This window comes from Heterocephalus glaber, unplaced genomic scaffold, assembly GCF_053883595.1.
Source record: "Heterocephalus glaber isolate CG9 unplaced genomic scaffold, H.glaber_assembly_v1.0 deba00001569, whole genome shotgun sequence".
In the NCBI taxonomy this organism is placed as follows: Eukaryota; Metazoa; Chordata; class Mammalia; order Rodentia; family Bathyergidae; genus Heterocephalus; species Heterocephalus glaber.
This window is the reverse complement of record NW_028258354.1, coordinates 12,099,651-12,117,608: the sequence shown is the minus strand read 5'-3', so window position 1 is coordinate 12,117,608 and position 17,958 is coordinate 12,099,651. Positions and strand designations below refer to the sequence as shown.

The following is a 17,958-nucleotide window of genomic DNA, read 5'->3' as shown; positions in this document are numbered from 1 at the left end:
ATCAACATTGTGCTAATCCTAAAACTGGATAAAGATAATAGAAGAAAAAATTATGAACATATGTAGAAATTTGTTGAACAAAACAAACTACTAGAAGTCAGATCTGGCAGGATGTAGAAAGTGGTTTGATTACAGGGATGGCAGTATTGGTTCAGCATTGAAAGATCCACCCCCAAAAGTCATCATTTTAACAGAGGAAAGGAAAAGGCCATATGATCCTGTCATTAGTTCTAGAAAAAGTATTGGACTAAATTCTACAGCTGTTCATGGTAAAAGTTGTCAGGAGACTAGAAGTAGAACAGAACCTTCTCAACAAATTAAAGACATGTACTCCATACTTCCAGTGAGAACGCCTTGTATGAATGGAGAAGATACAATGCTTTCTCCTTAAGGTGGGGAACAAGGGCAGATATGCTTACTCTTTATCTGTCCATTAAACTTTGAAACCTAGTCCCCACCAAAATAGTTTGGCAATAAAATGACACAATTAGGATAGGATTGGCAAGGTAGAAGTAAAATCTTTATATGTAGATGAAATGATCATCTACAGAGAAAATACTAAGAAATCTCTAGGAGCTCCCAGAACTTGTATTTGAATTTAGCAGGATTAGAAAACACAAGGTATATATAAAAATTCAGGTCTGTGTATACTTGCTATAAATGAAGAATTGGATATTGAAATTTAAAAATTATGTAGGAGTACAAAGGACCTAGAAAAGTTAAAAAAAAAAAAACAGTGTTGGAAGACGTTTAGTACCTAATTTTAAGACTTCTTTTAAAGCTACAGTAATCAAGGCAGTTTTGATGTAAGGAAAGACATATAGATCATTGGAATAGAACAGACTCTAGAAATAGAACCACACATATATGGTCCACTGAGTTTTGAAAGATTATTTAACATTAGCATTTTATAGAATATAAACTCAATTCAAGAGCCAAGGAAGAGATAGTGTTTTCAGCAAATGGCACTAGAACACCTGGTATCCGTATGTAAAAAATTAACCTCAACCCTTTTTTTCCATACATGAAAATAACTTGAAGGGATCTATGAACCTAAATATGAAAGCCTAAAAGTATAAAACTTTAAGAAGAAATTATAAGGGAAAATGTTTATGAATTCAGGGTAGGCAAGAACTACCTAGGATACAAAAGGCATGATGTATAAAAGAAAACAATTGATAAATGAGATTCCATCAAAATTTAGTACTTTAAATGGCATCATTAAAATGAAAAGTAGTCCTTAAACAGACCACATTTACAATGCATATAACCTATGAGCAGAATATATAAAGAATTCTTAAGAGCTCATTAATAGACAACCCAATTAAAAAGTAGACATAAGAAAATGATAAATAGCCAGTACAGCACAAGGAAAGGTGTGCAACTCTAGAATCAGAAAAATACTAATCAGTACAATAACAAGATTGAATTATACACTCATTAGGGAGATGAAGTTAAAAGTAAAGCCTTATCATGACTTTTTCTTTCTGTTGGATTCTCCCCCTTTGGGTTTAATTTGTCACGCCCAATGGATTCCTTCTGCTGGGTTTCCTGGGGTTGTGATACTCATTGTCTTTTCCTAGGGTATTGTCTAAAAATTTTTGGAGTGCCAGTTTGATATTCATGAAGTTCCTGAGGTGTTCTTTATCAAGAAAGTATCTTATTTCTCCATCAATTTTGAAAGATAGTTTTGCAGGGTACATCAATCTGGGTTGGAGACTGTTTTCCTTTAAGGCTTGAAATACATCACTCCAAGCTCTTCTTGCCTTGAGGGTTTGCATTGAGAAGTCTGCTGTGATTCTGATGGGCTTTCCTTTGTATGTGATTTGTTTCTTTTCTCTGACTGCTTGGGAACTTTGTTCTTCTGTTGTGTTTCTGGAATCTTAACAATTATATGCCTATGTGTAGATTTTTTTTGATCAAGGCTATTTGAGTCCTATATGCCTCACTTATCTGTATGTCAAGTTCTTTTCCCCTCCTTGGGAAGTTTTCTGCCATCACTTCTGTGAACAGTTTTTTTTTTTTTTTTTATGTCATCTGCACTCTCTCCTGTTTCTTCATTGACTCCAATCAGTCTTATGTTATTCTTCTTTGCATCATCTAGCAGCTGCTGGATTGATTTCTTGTGTTCCCTTACAATTTTAAAGCAATTTTTCTTTTCCTGGTCACTAATTGCAATCTTATCTTCTATACCTGAAATTCTATCCTCACATTGGTTCATTTTGCTGCGCAGACTTTCGATGGAGTTTTTAATCTCCTGGAAATCTGTTTGCATCTGTTTTATGGATTCCATTTGTTTCCTATGTTGGGATTTCATCATGTTCCTCAGCTCCTCTATTTTTTTATCTGTGTCCTCTCTAGATTTATTAATCATGTCTTGCACTATGAGCACAATCTTTGCTGTTATCTGAGTAATTATTTCTGATTTCATTTTCCCCAGATCCTCTTTTGTTGCCAGTTCAGAGAATCCAGTTGGTTGAGTATCAGATTGTTCCATCTTGTTTCCATTTGGGGTTGCTGTAGGTGATCTGGAAGTCTGTTTTTGAGGCTTGTTTCCGTGTCTTCTCATTTCCATGGTGGGGGAGGGGCTGCTGCTGGCGCCCGCGCAGCTCACCTTCTCTGCCCTAGGAGCATGGGATGGCGGTGGGGGAGCTTCCTTCTGGGTTCTGGGACCAGCTCACCATCTCTGCCTCATTAATATTATTTTTATGCCCCTGTTCTGGCAATTTCAATCTCTAATTTCACCTATTTTAGGCCCCTTGATATTATCCTACACTTCACTAATACTCTGTTCATTTTCTTTTTTCAGTCTTTTTACCTAAGATTCATTTTGGATAGTTTCTATGTCTTCTAATTTGTTACCTTTTTCTTCTGCAATATATAATGTGTTATTAATAGTTTGTAGTACATTTTTTCACTTCAAATATTGCAGTCTTCATCTCAGTTTAATTTGGGTCTATTTTATATCTCCCATGCCTTTGTCATGCTTAGTCTTCTCCCTAGCTTCTTGAAATATCCCCTTTTTCATTCTTAATTTCATGGATTTGAGTCTTTTCTTTCCTTTTTTTGATAAGGTTGGGTAAAGTTTTATTGATTTTATTCATTGTTTCAAAAAGCAACTCTTTGATTCATTAATTTTTTGTATCATTCTCTTAGTCTCCATTGCATTGATTTCTGCTCTGATCTTTATAATTTCCTCTCTTGTGCGAGCTTTGGGTTTGTTATTCTCTTCTTTTTCTAGGAGTTTGAGGTTCTGCATTAGATTATTTATCTGACTTTTCTCTGTTTTCCTAATATGGACATTCACTGCTATGAATTCCCCATGTAGAACTGCTTTCATTGTGTTCCATAGATTCCTAAGTGTTGTACTGGCATCATCATTTACTTGTAGGAACTGTCTAATTTCTTCTTTAATTTCCTCTGTGACCCATTGGTTGTTCAGGAGGGTGTTATTCAAATTCCAGGTGTTTGTGGGAGTTTTGCAGTTTCTCATATTATTGATCTCCAATTTTATTGCATTGTGGTCTGATAATATACAAGGAGTAATTTCAGTTCTTTTACATTGACTTAGGCATGTCCTGTGAGCTAGCATGTGGTCTATTTTGGAGAATGACCCATGTGCAGCTGAAAAGAATGTGTATTCTGATTTTGTGGGGTGGAACACTGTAAATATCTATTAAGTCCATTTGTTCAATAGCTTGGTGCAGTTCATCATTCATTTTTTGTCTAGATGATCTGTCTATTTGTGATAGTGGGGTATTGAGGTCCCCCACTACAACTGTATTAGTGCTTATTTGGTTTTTCATGTCCATTAATATTTGTTTTGTATAGATGGGGGCATTCGTATTTGGTGCATATATATTTAGGATTGTCATCTCTTCCACTTGTTCCCTTCACAAGGATGTAATGACCATCTTTGTCTCTTAATTAGTTTTGGTTTGAAATCTACTTTGTCTGCAAATAAGATTGCTATGTCTGCTTTTTTCTGGTTTCCTGTCACGTGGAGAGCCATTTTCCATCCTTTTACTTTCAATCTATGAATTTCTTTTTGAGTTAGTTGTGTTTCTTGTATACACCATATTGCTGGATTTTGTTTCTTAATCCATTCTGTCAGTCTACTTCTTTTGATTGGTGAATTGAGGCCATTAACATTGATAGTTATAATTGAGAGATATTGACTCATCCTTGTCATGATGTTTTACTGTTGTTGGCTCTTATTTCTTTTTCCCCCTTTCCCTTTAGTTTCTTACCTTGTCTGGTGGCTTCCCTCTGATGAGCCTCATGGAGTTGTGACCTTAGTTGCCTTTTTCTAGGATATTGCTTAGAATTGTTTGGAGTGCTGGTTTGGTGTTCATGAAATTTCTCAGGTGTTCTTTGTCATGGAAATATCTAATTTCCCCATCAATTTTGAAAGATAATTTTGCAGGATACAACAGTCTAGGTTGGAAGTTATTTTCTTTTAGGCCTTGAACTACTTCACTCCAGGCTCTCCTTGATTTGAGGGTTTGTGTTGAGAAATCTGCTGTGATTCTGATGGGCTTTCCTTTATAGGTGATTTGTTTCTTTCCTGTAACTGCCTGTAGGATTTTGTTCTTCTGTTGGGTTTCTGGGATCTTGACTATTATATGTCTAGGTGTAAATTTTTTTTGATCATGGCTGGGTGGAGTTCTATATGCCTCACTTCTCTGTATGTCCAATTCTCCTTCTCTGTCTGGGAAGTTTTATTACTTCTGTGAACAGTTTTTATGTCAATTGTACTTTCTCCTGTTTTTTCATGGACTCCTATCAGTCTTATGTTATTCTTCTTTGCATCATCTAGCAGCTGTTGAATTGATTTCTCATGGTCCCTTACTATTTTTAAGAAATCTCTGTTTTCATGGTCCTTCACCTCAATCCTATGTTCTATATCTGATATTCTGTCTTCAGATTCTCTTAATCTGCTCTGCATACTTTCAGTGGAGTTTTTAATCTCCTGAATCTCTGTTTGACTCTGTTTCATGGATTCCATTTCTTTCTTATGCTGGGCATTCCTGGCTTCCAGAATGTTTCTGAGCTCATCTATTTTTTTTTATCAGTTTCTATTCTAGAGCCTCTAATCATGTCTTTCACTCTGCTCAAGATCTCTGTAGTTATCTGCGAGATTATTTCTGCTTTGAATTTTTCCAGAGCCTCATTCATCTGTTTTGTTACTTCCTGTGCTATCAGTTCAGGGTGTCCAGGTGGTTGATTATTAGACTTTTGCACCTCATTTCCCCCAGAAATTGCCTTTTGTGGGTTGGAAGTCTGGGTTTGTGACTTGCTTAAATACCTTCTCTTTTTTTTTTTTTTTTTGGTACTGTCCCTGGTTTAGTTCCTGGGTTGATATTATGAAGTTGTTTATTGTAAGTATCTTTGTTGATCTATTTAAAACCCTTATGGAATGATTGCTTCTTAGAGGTGTCTACCAGATATAGCTGGTCTTTAGGTTTTGAGTCTCTAATGACTCTGAGGCTATCTCATTTTCATTATACCAGGAAGGAAAACTGTTTAGATCAATCATGACACCTTAGCCCAAGTCATACAGTCAGCAACACTATAGCATCAAATACCTCTTAAAGAATGACAGTTTTTGGTAGTTATTAATCTATCACCTTTAAAAAATAAAGGGCCTCCTTCAAGGTGTGTCTCTGCTGTCACAATAGACAATGTGGGCAGCAGTGTGCAGTTATAAGTCAGTGAGTCTCAGTAAGCCAGTCACAGACTCATGAGATTCAGGCAGATTTCTGGTTGCAAGTCCCAAGTTGAGCTCCCTGTCCTCCTCCAGGGTTGCACTCTGCAAGTTTCTTCTGCAGGTTTCAGCTGCTTTTTCCCTGAAGAAAGTCCAGTTTCCGATGGGAGCTGATAATCCCTCCAATTTACCAATCACGGTGGTCTGCTGTGCCTTTATTACAGAGATTCCCTTCACTTTTCCAGTGGGTTTATTTTCATAAGGGAGCCTGAGACAGGCACTCTCTCTGTTGTTCACTTCTGGAGCTCAGGACAATGGCTTTTATCCCCCTGTGCCTCTGCAGTGTGTAACCAAGTAGCTGCACAGCCAAAAGGCCAGAGGCTAGGGTGGGGGTGGTGTATTTTTTGGGGTGCCCGCATGCCCAAGCTGTCAGCTAGTGGGCCTGCCTGGGGCAGAGGGTCCTCCTCACCCTGTCCTGATGGCTGGTGGAGAGCTGGTGGAGCAAGCCAAAGCAAGCAGGTCCTGGTCAGCCTGCAACTGCTTGGCCCCACTCGGCCCGGCCGGCTCCGTTAGGCCCAGCCGTCAGCTGGTGGGCCTGCCCAGGGGGCTCCTAGTAATTTTACTTTTAAAGAAGTCTAACATAATGTTTTCTTTCATGACTCACCCTTTTGTTGTTATATCTAAAAATCTAAATATCTACTATCAAAGGGCTATTTTTACCTATGCATATAGTCCGGCCTTCAAAAATGATACATATTGTCAGGAAACCTCAAATATTTCAAAGTACATTTGAAGCAAATAAAATGAGAAGCAAGATTAAAGAAATTTCTATCTTATTTGCTATTCATTTGATTATTATTAGTCATTGTTTAAACTTTCATTTTTTTCTAATCCTAAGGAAGATCTTTTTTAAAAAAATGAATTTTATTGGTACATTTTAGGTATACAATATAATGACATTCATCACTGAAAATTTGCACCTTTACATAATCTCTCTTGGTTCTTATATTTACCCCATTAACCTGCTCCCTTCAGCCCCTCTATTCCTCCCTATTTACAAACACTTTGTTTCCATTTTTTCATTTTCTCATGTTAATTCCATTCCCTTCTGTCCTTTCCCCTACCCCTCCCACTTCCCCTTCCCTTGTGCCCCTTTTCTTCCTATTTCACATTATCTATTATACCTTTTAGTTCTTATTTACACTTTCAGTTTCTCACACTAGAGAAACTATTCAGTATTTACACATGTGGGTCCTATTTATTTTACATAAGAATATCGCCTCAATATGCATCCGTTTAGCTATAAATGTCTCTAATTTCTCATTTTTTATGCCTGAATAGTGCTCTATTTTATTTTTTAAAAACACCACATTTTCTTTATCTACTTTCCAGTTGATGCGCAGTTGGGCTCCATCCAAGATTTAGCTATGACAAATTGTGCTCCTGTGAACATAGGTGCACATGTATCACTGTGGTATGATTCTTTTAATTCTTTGAGAAAGATATCCAGCAGGGGAATAGCTGGGTCAAATGGAACGTACAGTCCTAGTTCTTTGAGGTATCTCCATACTGATTTCCACAGTAGTTGCACCAGTCTACACTCCCACCAGAGAAGTGGAGCAGTGTTCCTCTTTCCCCACAGCCCCGCCAGCATTTGTTATTGGTGAATTTCACGAGGCAGCCATTCTTTCTGGGGTGAGGTAGAATCTCAGTGTTGTTTTCATTTGCATCTCTCAAATGACCAGCGATGTTGAACATTTTTTCATATGTTTATTTGGTATTTCTACTTTTTTGTATGAGAAATTGTTCATTTCAGATGCCCATTTTTGGATTGGGTCTTTAAATTTGGGAGGTCTCATTTTTTTAAGTTCTATGTAGATTCTAGATAGTAGACCTTTGTCTGAGGGACAGCTGGTGAAAATGTTTTCCCACATTGTGGGTTGTCTCTTCACATGGTTGGTGGTTTCTCTTGCTGTGCAGAAGCTTTTTAATAAGAAGAGATCCCACTTGTTGATTGTTTGTGCTAGTTCACGGGCAACTGAGGTTTTGTTCATAAACTATTTTCCTACACCAATGTCTTCAAGAGATCTACCTAACCTCTGTTCCAGCTGGTTCAATGTTTCGGTTTTAATATTTAGATCTTTAATCCATTTCAATTTTAGTTTAGTGCATTATGAGAGATATAGATCTAGTTTTATTTTTGTTAAGTTGAAACCCAATTTTTCCAGCACCATTTATTAAAGTGGCTATCTTTCCTCCACTGAGGGTGTTTGGCTCTTTTATCAAAGATGAGGTGGCTGAGTGTGCCTGGAGTTGTTTCTGCATCTTCTAATCTGTTCCACTGGTCCTCAGGTCTGTTCTTTGCTAGTACCATGCTGTTTTTATCACAGTAGCTTTATAGTATAGTTTCAAGTTAGAGGTTGTTATACCCTTTGCCATGTCTCTGTTGCCTAGAAATACTTCTGCTATTCTAGGTCTCTTCTTGTTCCAAATGAATTTTTGGATTGTTTTCTCAAGGTCTGTGAAATATGCTGCTGGAATTTCAATTTGGATTGCATTGAATCTATATAGCAGTTTTGGGCATATGGCCATTTTCACTATGTTGATTCTTCCTATGCAGAAGCAGGGGATGTCTGTCCATTGTGTGATATCATCTTCAATCTCTTTTCAGAGTGCTGTAGTTTTCAGAGAAGAGTTCTTTGATTTCTTCTGTTAGGTTGATTCCTAGGTATTTCAGTTTTCTGGATGCTATTGTGAAAGGAATTATTTGCCGTATTTCTCTCTCAGTGAGTCTGTTTTTCATATAGAGGAAATCTATTGACTTTTTTGTGTTGAACTTGTATCCAGCTACTCTTTTGAATTTGGTTATTAAGTCTAGCAGACTTTTGAAGGAGTTCTTGGGGTCTTCTATATAGAGTATCATGTCCTCTGTAAATAATGATAATTTGACTTCCTCATTTCCTATCTTTACTTCTTTTATTTCTTTCTGTGTTGAATTGCTGTGGCTAATGTTTCCAAGACTACTTTTTTTTGTATTAAATTCTTTTATTGGTACATTGTAGGTATACAACACAATTACATTTCTCATTGGGAATTGTACCTTTATATAATGCATCTTGGTTCTTATTTTTTCCCCATTCCTAGCCCTCCCTTCATGCCCTCCACCCTTCCCTATTTACAAATACTTTATTTCCATTTTTTCCATTTCTCATCATTTTTTCCTTTCCCTTCTTTCCTTTCCCCTGCCCCTCCCACTACCCCTACCCCTTTGGACCTTTTCTTCCTATTTTCCATTATCGATTATTCATTCTAATAATTGGTACATTTTAGTTATACAATATAATGACATTCATCATTGGAAATTTGCACCTTTACATAGTCTCTCTTGGTTCTTATTTTTCACCCTTGCCCAGCCCTCCCTTCAACCCCTCCATTCCTCCCTATTTACAAAGATTTTGTTCCTGTTTTTCCATTTTCTCATATTAATCCCATTCCCTTCTATCCTTTCCCCTAGCCCTCCCACTTCCTTCCCCTTTGCCCCTTTTCTTCCTATTTCACATTGCCTATTATACATTTAGTCCTTATTTACACTTTCAGTTTCTCACTCCAGAGAAACTATTCAGTATTTACACATGTGTGTCCTATTGATTTCACTTAAGAGTATTGCCTCAATGTACATCCAGTTAGCTATAAATGTCTCTAATTTCTCATTTGAACTGGAGTGGTGATAGTGGACATCCTTGTCTTGTTCCATACCATGAAGGATTTCAGTTTTTGACCATTTAGTATGATATTGGCTGTTGGTTTTTCATAGATGGTTTTTGTCAGATTGAGGTAGAGACTGTCTATTCCAATTTTTTGTAGGGTTTTAACCATATGTGCATGTTAGATTTTGTCAAATGCTTTTTCTGCAACTCTTGACATGATCATATTATTTTTGGCCTTGGCTCTATTGATACAGTGTATTACATTTCTTGATTTGTGTATGTTGAACCATCCCTGCATCCCTGGGATGAATCCCACTTGATCAAGGTGTATGATCTTCTTGATGATCTTCTGCATTCTATTTCCCAGTATCTTATTAAGAATTTTTGCATCTATGTTCATTAGTGAGTTTGGCCTACAGTTCTCTTTTTTGGTTGAGTCTTTCCCTGCTTTGGGGATCAAGATGATGCTTGCTTCCAAGAATGAATTTGGGAGCATTGCTTCCTGTTCAATTTCATTGAAGAGTTTAAACAGTAGCTCCTCTCTAAATGTCTTATAGAATTCAGCAGTAAAGCCATCAGGACACGGGTTTTCTTAGTTGATACATTTTTAATTATGTTTTCAATTTAATTGATATTGGGTTGTTTAGAATTTTTAGGTCTTCTTCATTCCACTTTGGTAATTTATAGGTATCTAGGAATCTGTCCATTTCTTCTGTGTTTTCCATCTTATTGGCATATAGGTTCTGGAAGTAGGTGTTGATGATCCTCTGGATGTCTACTGGGTCTGTTGTAATTTCGTCCTTTTCATTCCTGATTACATGGATTTGGGCCTTTTCTTTCCTTTTTCTGATAAGGTTGGCAAAGGGTTTGTCAATTTTGTTGATTCTTTTGAAGAACCAACTCTTGGCTTCATTGATTTTTTTGTGTTATTCCCTTAGTCTCCATTGCATTGATTCTGCTCTGATCTTTATAATTTCCTCCCTTGTATGCAGTTTGGGTTTGTCCTGCTCTTCTTTTTCTAAAAGCTTGAGGTTTAGCATCAGGTTGTTTAATTGGGCTTGGTCTGTTTTCCTAACAGAAGTATTCACTGTTATGAATTTCCCTCCTTAGACTGCTTTCATTGTGTCCCATAGATTTTGATATGCTGTATTGTCATTGTCATTTAATTGAAGGAACTGTCTGATTGCTTCTTTCATTTCCTCCATGACCCATTGGTTATTCTGAATTATGTTGTTCAATTTCCATGTTTTTATGAAATTCTTGTGGTTTCTTTTGCTGTTGATCTCCAATTTCATCACATTATGGTTTGTAAATATACAGGGGTTAATGTCAGTTCCTTTGCACTTACTTAAACGTGTTCTATGAGCAAGTATGAGGTCTATTTTGGAGAATGACCTGTGTGCAGCTGAAATGAATGTGTATTCAGATTTTGTGGGGTGGAAGACTCTGTAAACATCTGTTAAGTTCATTTGTTCAAGAGTTCTATTGAGTTCTAGTATTTCATTGCTTATTTTTTGACTAGTTGATCTATTTGTGACAGTGGAGTATTGAGGTCCCCCACTTCTATTGTATTAGTGCTTATTTGATTTTTCATGTCCATTAGTATTTGTTTTATATAATTGGGCACACTACTCTTTGGTGTATATATGTTTATGATTGTCATCTCTTCCTGTTGGATTGTTCCCTTTACAAGGATGTCGTGTCCTTCTTTGTCTCTTAATCAGTGTTGGTTGAAAATCCACTTTATCTGCAAAGAGGATAGCTACTGGTTGTTTTTTTTTGTTTTTTGTTTTTTGTTTTTTGCTTTCCTGTTGCATGGAGTATTGTTTTCCACCCTTTAACTTTCAGTCCATGAGTTTCTTTTTGAATTAAGGGTATTTCTTGTATGCAACATATCGTTGGATCTTGCTTCTTGACCCATTCTGCCAGTCTATTTGTTTTGATTGCTGAATTGAGACCATTAACATTGATGGCTATAACTGATATGTATTGACTTACCATGGTCATGACTTTTTCTTTTTGTTGGATTCTTCCCCTTTGCATTTAATTTTTTGTCATGCTCAATGGATTCATTCTTCTGGGCTTCCTGTTGTTGTGATTCTCACTGTCTTTTCATAAGATATTGTCTAAAATTTTTTTGGAGTGCTGGTTTGGTATTCATGAAGTTTCTAAGGTGCTCTTTGTCATGAAAATATCTTATTTCTCAATCAATTTTAAAAGATAGTTTTGCAGGGTACATCAGTCTGGGTTGGAGGCTTTTTTCCTTTTGGGGTTGAAATACATTACTCCAAGCTCTTCTTGCCTTGAGGGTTTGCATTGTGAAATCTGCTGTGATTTTGATGGGCTTTCCTTTGTATTTGATTTGTTTCTTTTCTCTAACTGCTTGTAGAATTTTGTTCTTTTGTTGGATTTCTGGAATCTTAACTATTATATGCCTATGTGTAGATTTTTTTTGATCAAGGCTAGTTGGCATCCTATATGCCTCACTTATCTGTATGTTAAGTTATTTTCCCCTGTTTGGGAAGTTTTGTGCCATTACTTCTGTAAACAGTTTTTTAATGTCATCTTACTCTCTCCTGTTTCTTCTTTGACTCTGATCAGTCTTATGTTATTCTTCTTTGTGTCATCTAGCAGCTGCTCAAATTGATTTCTCATTGTCCCTTACTATTTTAAAGAAATTTTTCTTTTCCTGGTCACTAATTGGAATCTTATCTTCTATATCTGAAATTCTGCCCTCACATTGGTTCATTTCTGGTGCATAAACTTTCAATGGAGTTTATAATCTCCTGGAAATCTGTTTGCATCTGTTTTTATGGATTCCATTTGTTTCCTATGTTGGGATTCCATCATGTTCCTCACCTCCTCTATTTTTGTTTTTTTTGTTTTTTGGTACTGGGGATCAACCTTGGGTCCTTCCAATTGCGGGGCAGGTGGCGGAAACACTGAGCTAAATCCCCAGCAGTTCAGCGCCTTTATTTTTTTTGTCTGTGTCCTCTCTAGTTTTATTAATCATGTCTTGCACTATGGGCCCAATCTCTGCTGTTATGTGAGAAATTATTTCTGATTTCCTTTTTTCCAGATCCCCTTTTGCTGCCAGGTCAGGGAGTCCAAGTTGAGTATCAAATTGTTCTATCTCGTTTCCCTTTGGGGTTTCTTTAGGTGATCTGGAAGTCTGGTTTTGGAATTTGTTTATGTGTCTTCTCATTTCGGTGATGGGGTGAAGGGGATGGTATGTATGCTGCTGGCGCCTCAGAGGCTCACCTCCTTCGTGCTGGAGGCAGCGGTACAGCAGCCCGGAAGGCTCCTCCTCAGCACTGGGGAACTGGGGGAGGCTCTGCTGTTAGTCGCTGGGGGGGGGGTACATCGGCCTGGAAGGCTCATCTCTTCCTCAGCACTGGGGTGGCTCTGCTTCTCAGCACTGCCAGCACACACTGGCCTGCACCTGCCTCTCCCAGGCTGACCAATCATCTCCAGGAAAATCTTTAATTTAATCTTCTCCTTGGTATTAGAAGCCTTTATGGTCCTTTATCTTTTATCTGTATAAAACCCACATTATTATGTTCTCATACATGTCTGCATGTTATATGTGAACTCTAGGGATGGTATGGCAAACCCCTCAAGGCAGTGAGAGGGAGTCTAAAGGAGAGGAAATGGTAGAAGAGTGGGTCTCTTGGCATAGGAGACAAGTACCTTTGTCCTGGAGAAAGGCAGAGAAAAATGAGTATCTTTTGGTTTCCTAAGTCCAGGGCTAAAAGAAGAAAATAAAGCATAGTCTGAGTGATAGGAAGAGACTGTATCAGTGGTGGCAAATCTATGGCACACATGCTGAAGCAGGCTGTTTGCATCATTGAAAGTTCTAAAAAGTTTGCCATCACTGCTCTAAATTCATATGTATGCAAAAAATGGGCTGTCTTGTGGTTTCCACTTGGAGCCCATTTAAGAGTGACTTTCAATATGCTGATGCTTTGGAAGAAAAGAAAATTCAACCCCATCTTTGTGACAGAATAAGGAGAGCAGCAGAGGTTGGACATTTGAGAAGGACCACCATAGAATACATACCTCTCTGAGAGTTATAGCCTGAGGTCCCTCTAAAACCTTTAATCTTTCCCCCACCTGTTTTGAGAGTGCTTTTTGTTATTATAATGAATACCTCAGTACTGTAACTTCATAAAGAAATGAGATTTGCTTTGTTCGTTGGTTCTGGAAGTTCAAAGTCGAGTGGCTGCATATGATGATAGTCATCTTGCTGGCAGCGTTCCAAGGTGGTGTATGGCATCATATGGCAAGAGATGTACATGTGTATCATCTCTATGTCTCCCATCCTCTCTTCTTGTAATAAGACCACCAGGAATTAATCATGGGGACTGTACCCTGATGATTTTTTTCATATGTTAATCACCTCCAACAAGATCAACCTGTAAACACTATAGTCAGATTAAATTTCCACCCTCCTAATATCTCTAATATGGGGATTAAATTTCAACACATGAAGCCTTGGGCATACTCAACCTATACCTAATACACAGCACCACCTTAGACTGCATTGAACATCTCCTTAACATGAATCTTTGTGGCATCAGCTAGAGAAATTGACTGCCTCAAGTAGAGATGGACCCTAGATTTGAAGGAAGAACTGGCTTCATGAAATTGTTAATTCAATGGTTAGATTTTGCTCCTTTATTAGTACCATCCTGTTTTTGTCTCTGTAGGCCAGGTTCTTATCCAGAGATCTACCAGGAAAAATGTATTTTAAAGTACTTCCCATTCCTCAGGAGGTACTAGGAGCTCAGAAAGTTCAGGTGTCTATAGTTATGCTATCAAGAATCAAAGTTTAACTTTGGTGCATAAGGTTCTCCACCAGGGGAGCTACTTCTTACCCAGTGTTCTATAGGCACTGATCTGCCTCACTTACCATGATCTCAGTGGATTGTCACAACAAGACTGTAAAATAACATGTTAGTTTTCATCATACCCTTTTTCTATGGGTTTGGGGGAAGCCAGATAAGCAATAAATGAAGAAGCCTGATGGTTACTCTGCTTATCCTTATCTCCAATCTAGATTTTTCTTTCACTCTTCACTTCACCCACCTGAGAAGTCTTTTCTGAACCTCTTCCATTAACCTGGATTGCTTTGCAGTACATAAGCTTCCTTACAAAGTTGTGCAGTTCTGAAAGGAACAAATCTTTTTGCATAAACAGAGGATGTGGCTTTAAAATTGAATTGTCCCTCTTGATTCCAAGATAGGACGGAAGAAAAAAAAATTAAGCATTGATTTAAAGGCAAGAATACCAGCTAAAGTTTAAGAAGTCCCATTGTGAACTAGTTTGGGTCACGTAGGAAGATCCAAAATTACATTTTATATCATTCTGACCTTGACTCCAAAGTGATACACAAGGCCCTGTGCTCAAAACTTTGGGTCTATCCTGGTCTGACATTCAAATCAATTATCACAGGAAACTATAAAATCTCCTTTTCTAGAGGTTTTTGAAGCTGAGGTAGATAATTTCAGCAGGGAACAATCCACAGCGTGGAGATGAACTGAATGACCTCTTGATATTTCTTAAGCACAAAACTAATTCAACAGCTCTGTATAGTGCTTTAAGTGTCCCCAAAGTGAGTCTTAGAAGAAGTAATTTATCTCAATTCACAACTCATGTTGATCTCTTGTGGAGTCTAAAGTTTCTCTGAATATGAGTCTACATAAAACAGGGAACATTGCAGAATGACTGAGGAAATTCTAACTTGTCACTCAAATCTGCCATAATAGTAATGCCCTAAAACCTGTGCTGAGTTCCTTACCTCATCCCACCAGCCTTACTTGTGTAAGTTTTTACTATGGCTTGTATGGTTTTACACCAACAAACAAGGAAACCAGTTTCAAGAGGTCAAGTAGCATACCTCTAAGTAAGAGGTAAATTTAGATTGTAATATAGCCTCTTCCCAAAGGGAAACATATGCCTTTTTGGTGTGAGATCCAGAAAGAGCATATGTCTCAGATAGTTTGACTGGGATCAGACTCCAGAATGGCCACTTTCCACCTGTGAGGCCACAGCAGAGTCATGCAACTACTTCAAGCCTTGGGTTTTAAACTGTAAATGGAAGATGAAATACCTACTTTGAAGTACTACTTGTGAGGACACATAAAACATATTCATTAGCTACTATAATTTTGAAATTTGTTTAGGGAACCTGGTTGGGTCAATATATGACACTTTGAGACTTGGGGTGACAGAGTCAACTCATTCTTTCTCTTGTCATTCTTGGGAGAAATTGCTAATGTAAGATATCTCAAAGTCCTTGAGAATATCAATAACATTAACATAATGCTAATGTGAACAAATCAGCATGAACTAATCAACATTCTTGAGAAAACAGAGCTAAGTGTCACCTTGAAGAAGTAAAATAGTTTACTGTGCATGTCTGAATTTGTCTATGTGGCCAGCTCCAAGTAGTTTTGGTAATAAAATTCAGAAGTTCCTTCTTGCAGACATAGTTTCTGTTTCTGAGGCCTCTGATGAGGGTCCTGTGATGAGGGGTAGAGACAGGTGGGACGGAAGGCTCAGTTCAGTCACACTCACACCATCATTTTCTATCAGAGCAAAACTACTTTGATATATTTTACATATTGGGGACCTTTTGCTAAAATTTAAAAAAATAATTGTGTTTAAAAAGTTTGGAACCCACACCAGCAAATACAGTGTGTTTATTTATTACGAATGTGAATAAAATATTTCAAGTAGTTTTGTGAAATGAGTATAGTAACCAGTGGTTTAAATACAAAAGTGGGAAAGGAGGAAAGAATATGAAGTTGGCAGAGGAGAGGCTAACACGGGATCCTGAAGTTTGGCACCTGGGTTTGAATCCTGGAGCTGCTGTTTAGTAGCTGTTTGACCTTGGAGTGAGTTATTTTACATCTTTGTGCTTCAATTCCCTCATCTATTAAATGCAGATTATCATTATTTTAATTTCTTACTGCTGCTGTAACAAATCTCCACAAACTTAATGGCTTTAGGGAGCACAGATTTAATTTATTAATTTTCAATTCTAGAGGTCAGAAGTGTGTGTGTGTGTGTGTGTGTGTGTGTGTGTGTAGAGAACTGACTGGGGATTGAACCCAACACTGTTACAGTAAGCTACATCTCCAGCCTTTATTATTATTATTTATTTATTTTGACAAAGGGGTTCCCTAAATAATTAAGTTGACTAGCCTGGGCTTGAAGTTGTGATCCTTCTGACTCAGTCTCCCAGAGTCTGGAATTATAGATATACACCACCTTGCCTGTTGAAATGGATTTCACTGTGTCAAAACCCAAGTGTCAGCATGGCCCTGCTCTCTCCAGCTGCATCCCTTATTCCTGGGCACTCTTCCACCACTAGACCAAAGCTGACATCTTTAAGTCTCCCTCTGACTCTGACCCTCTGCTGCCTTGGTCTTATCTCTTTCTGTCTTTATCTTTCTGCTTCCCTCTTACAAACCTTTGTGATTACATTAGCCCATCTGGACAATCCAGTATGCTCTCCTTCATCTCAAGATCTTTGACTTAAACATGTCTACAAAGTTCCTTTTACCATGTAAACAACATATTTTCTGGGACTTATTCATGTTATATCCATTCACCGTTTTGTTCTTGCAGGAACTTGTGAGGTAGGTGCCATTGATTATTGTAGTAGGCTGAATAATGACCCTAAGAGGTCTATACACTAATATAAGGGGAGCAGATGTCTGTGACCACCAGGCCTCCCAGTCTGCCTGGGTGAGTCTCACTCAGGGGCAAAGCTCCACACAAAAAAAAGTCTCTCTGAAGTACCTCGTCAGAGAATCTAGCATTGTTAAGGGGAATGGTAAAAATGCTTGTGGAGTGTATTCAGTGTTTTGTCCCACTTCCAGTGCTTCCCACTGTCTGTATGTCTCTGCTGATGCCCAGTTCTTAAGCCTTGTCTGTTCACTAATGTGATTGAATCTCATCTCATGGTGAGCCTTCAACTGAGTATGGCAGATACGGCCCCAATAACAGTTAGGACAAGATGTCACAATCACTGCCATTTTGGAAGCAAGAGTATTCTGTCTATACTGATATGGCAGCTCTCCAAGGCTGTGCCCCTGTGTTTCCAATGATTCTGTCATCAGACAGGAAAAACACTCCACTGAAGAGCCACATCAGATCCCAGGTTTCCAGGTTACTCTTCAGGGTATCCAACTCTTAGGTGGTTGTGTTAAGGCACTCCCTCCAGAGACTTGTCTGCCAGGGTAAACTCACAGAATGAGGCCAGGCAGCAAAACAGCCAGTCTGGGTGCAGCCCAAGTAGAGGTGGCAGATGGGTAGGGCAAACCATACTCTACTGAGATACAAGCTAGGGGTCCTGTTCATACTTGGCTCTCTTTAGCTATGGGCTGGAAGCAGCAGCTGCATATGACTTGGCTTCTTTTCTGAAGGCACATGGAGTCCTGGGATGTCATGGAGCTTGTGGATATAAATGCTGTAAACCTCTATCCTAGGTGTGTGGGTCCCCTGGCTTGCTGTCTGGTACTAAGCAGGAAAGGG

At 38.1% G+C, this 17,958-nt stretch overlaps 1 protein-coding gene across 2 annotated transcripts in view; it reads left to right on the top strand.

Annotated features, from left to right (window-relative positions):
• The window catches only part of Grip1 (glutamate receptor interacting protein 1), a 661,025-nt gene that overhangs the window by 237,366 nt on the left and 405,701 nt on the right, over positions 1 to 17,958 (top strand). The gene's annotated exons all lie outside the window — the stretch shown is intronic.